Source organism: Buceros rhinoceros, unplaced genomic scaffold (assembly GCF_000710305.1).
Source record: "Buceros rhinoceros silvestris isolate BGI_N320 unplaced genomic scaffold, ASM71030v1 scaffold7692, whole genome shotgun sequence".
Taxonomy (NCBI): Eukaryota; Metazoa; Chordata; class Aves; order Bucerotiformes; family Bucerotidae; genus Buceros; species Buceros rhinoceros.
Genome location: NW_010399484.1, coordinates 97730 through 101814, shown reverse-complemented (window position 1 = coordinate 101814; position 4085 = coordinate 97730).

Genomic DNA, 4085 nt, shown 5'->3' with positions numbered 1-4085 from the left:
GACATGAATATGTGAGGAATAAGTTTCAACCCATAAATCAGCTTTTCTTCTGTCTCCTTTTCACAGGAAAAATAAATACATCCACAGGCAAGAGTGCTACTTGGTAACTCTGCTTGAGTCTGGGACTGTACTTAGGGCATCTTGTAGCATCTTTCACATGAGGTAGATGAAGAAGTAACTCCCTCAAATCTTTTCCTGTTGGTCTCATGACAATCAACCTCCCAAATGAATTAGTCTAATCTCCTTTATGAACATCATACACTGTTATCCTAACTTTTTTTTTTCACTGCTTCATCTGAATGCCCTGAGCTCTTAACACCTAAATCATAGGATGCTGTCTAGTTTGCAAACACGGTCTCTCTTATTGCACATTTTTCAGACCCCAGGCCTTCTAGAATCCAAGTTAATGTAAAATGGGATAGTCTTGAAAACTTTTGTTCTGCATTAACAAGATTCCATGTATTTATAAATACGGTGTGGAAGGCAGCTGAATATATCTTAGGAAAGTTCTTGTCCCCCCGACTAACCATTTAATTGGATGTTACGGTCTAAGGACTAGAATCACTGTTTCATTTATAGCTGTTGGGTTATTGTTTTTTATTAAGGATGCATGACGGCCCTTTCTCTCCAATACTGCTGTCAAAAATGCCATTAACTCTGGCTGAGTAGGAGTAAATAATTTCAGTGCATATCACGCATTCTCCCCTGTGCCATGCCATTCTAATAGTCTCAGGTTTGGGTTTTAGCCTAGAGCTGTAGAGGTTCAACATTTTACCGCTGGAAGTCTGCCCCTTGTTAATCAAGACAAGGGTCATTACATTGGAATTTAACCACCTACTCCATAAAGATGACTGAAAAATAAGGTTACCCCTTGCGATGACTTTGTTTGGGTTTGTTTGGTTGAGTTTCAGTGTGAGTCAGACAACACTCAAACCTTTTTAACAAAGAGCCCCGATACTTAGCAGCTACTCAGAGAAATCAACATCTCTGCAACTTCATTGCTATCAGCAAAGAATGTCCAGATTAAACTATTCCGCAGCTTCTGTGATCAGTAATGTCAGGGCTGAATCACCACATTCTGTTGCAGAAACACAAAATGCTTATTCTAAACAGAATGTTCCAAGAAAAAAGGTACTTGGGGCAAACTGAGCAGGGTTTTCCTCATGATGTATTTTGAGTGTCTGCACTGCCTGCTCCGGTGCCATGGAGAGATGTCCAAGTTCTTAACAAGATAATTCTGGGTAAATATCTAAATATCTGAACAAATATCACACTAGTATTATTGTCCATGTAGGCCTGTATTTTAAAACACTTTTTTATTTAATGAGAACATTCTGTGATTTATTAGAGTCTCGGTACTCTGGAGCAGTTCTGATCAATACTGAGAAGGTTGGTGGCATTTTACCATATATATCCCATACAGGTGGTTTGAAAATACTAGTGTGAATGAGTTAACTGTATCTTTCAGACATTTTTAACATGAATTTTTGACTCTTTGCAAAGAGATTTTGAAGTTGTGCAGAGCAGTGTCTATCTACAGCCATAGACTTCAAAAGGAGGCCGCTAAGATGTGGTAGTACCATGACCAATGGATCTTTTAGCTAAAGGATTTGAGAAAATCACAACGCACTGTTGTAGCCGGGCAAAGTGTAGCTCTGTATTTCTTCAAACAGAAAGCCTTAGCTGGACTGGATAATCTTAAAAGTCTCTTCCAACCAGGTGATTCTGTGTGATTCTGTGTGTGTGTATTTAGAAGAGATTTATTTGAGCCTTCTTTAACTTGCAGCTTACTTAATAATTCAGCTGTTTAGTGTTATGCTTCTGGTTATTATTTAATAGCAGTTGTGGAAAATCCACTGGTGACTCACTGAGGAGACCTCTGCTTTCAAATGTCTGTGAAACACCTTACTCTTCATTCCTTAGGTAAACAAGACAAAGGAGTTCCCTGCCTCAATTGTCTCTCATTTTTTTCAATAATCTAAAAATACTGTCTGAGTTTAAAAAATCATACTTGAGTCAGAGTTTTCTGTGACTCAAATAACCATCAGCCAAGTCCTATCAAACTACTAGAGAGCAGTTTCAGTTCTCTCAGGTTGAAGTGGGCACAATAGTAAATAATCCTGTGCAACTGCCTGTTAGCTTTGGCAACCTAACTGCGCATTTTATGTTCCCAGGTGTTCTATAACTCTCATATACATGGTGCTCACCCACGCATCAAAATTCCATAATGAAAGAATTAAAACCAGCCCATTTTGAACACTTCGTCCTCTTACAAAGCCTTTGTAGACAGCATTTTGCAAGAAATTTTTAGCCAGTCACTTTGAAATTTTTTTGCTTCTCAAATGACTGTGCTAAGTATATGAATCCACAGAGTACCTGGCATAGAATTTAACAACCAAAGATGTACGCACTTTGGGTTGCCAGCTTGTTAATTATTAGGAGCTAGAATACCAACACACCACGATTACATAGAGATTGGATCAGGAAACCACAACCAGTGGATACTCGTTCGTCAGATTTATTGGTTGAAGAATTAATTTGCAAACTTCATTTGAGCATCATGAACTAGAGTTTGGACTTTCAAATCTGTGACCATCTTTAATGAGTTTCCTGATATTAATGCTCTGTAAATCAATATTTAATGAAGACTTCACCAATATTTTTTGGATCCTTCTCTGTATACATACCATTGAATTTTCACTGACCTGGATCCGAGGACAAAATTGGGGTGCTTAAAAAACTGCCAGAAATGAATGCACTGAATTTGACAGGTAACTTTAAAGTTTGGGACCAACCTTTCTCAATTTTACTGCATACCCTGAAAGAAATTGCTTAGTTAGGTAATAGGTGTGTTGAGGATTAATCATCTAATGCTTGTGAAACACTTTGAAGCTAGAAGACTAATTTTAGAGTTTTATCATTGACTCAATACTATGAAATCTGAGAAAACTTGGAGTTAAAGAAACGTTTTAGGCAAATATTTTATTCAGCAAAAAGAGAATTTCAGTGCATCTGAAAATATTCACAAGTCTGAACTGAACAGGAGTGTGGGTCAGACTAGATCCACAAAAATCATCAAAATGAGCACTGTGCTGAGTGTTGTTTCTCAGCAGCTCAGGTCTTAAGATACTTCTATTCCTTCTGAAAGACCTTCCAATGACTTACTGGATCAATGCTAGCCATCATTCAAAGAACTGCAGAAACATAGATTAATTTCAGTTTGAAAGGACCTTCAGAGGTCATACGGGCAACCCCTTGCTCCTGTTTAATTAGATCATGTTACTCAGGGTCTTGACTATTTGAAGTCTGACCACCTCCAAGGATGAAGATCCAAAACCTCTCTGGGCATCCCATTCAAATATTTTACCTTTCTCATGATAAAGAAGATGTTCCTAATATCTAAGTGGAATTTCCAGTGTTCAAGTTTGTTTTCATTGCCTCTTGACCTTTCTCTGTGCGAGTCCAAGTAGAGTTTGTCTCCATCTTCTCTGCGATTTCTTGTCAGGTACTTGTAAATAGCAGTGAGGTTTCTTTTTTGCCTCCTCCATCACGGACAGCTCCAGCTTTCTCAGCTTATCCTCCTCCATCCTGTTGTCCAGGCCATCTTGGTAGACTCTTCCATGTATGTGGTGGTTTAGGATTTGGCGCAACTTCAGTAGCAGGGGATGGAACATCTAGATTGGTCCCTGTAAGAAGCTTCTCGAAACAAGCTCCCCCAGTTCCAATTTGGCCTCGCCTCTGGCCAAAGCTGCACCGATCAGCGCCCCTGCAAATAAACCTATTTAAGAAGGAAAATTCCTTCGGGAACACCTTTTTGTTTTGGGAATGCGCTTTTGCTTTGGAGGCGTTAGGGCAGAAGGAGGGGCAACCTTGAGGGAATCAACCATGTGGTCACCCAAGGTAGCAAGGAAGAGACTGGGGAGACACACTGGTACAGCCTTTGGCCCGTGGCGAGCTGGCAGGCTGAGACTCTGGAATCCTCAGAGAGCATTGGTGGAGAAATGGTCAGGCTGCAGAGAGCTGGGGAAGAAGCCCACGCTGAAGAGAGCCAGAGAGAGACCCATGATGCAGCTGGCAAGTCATCC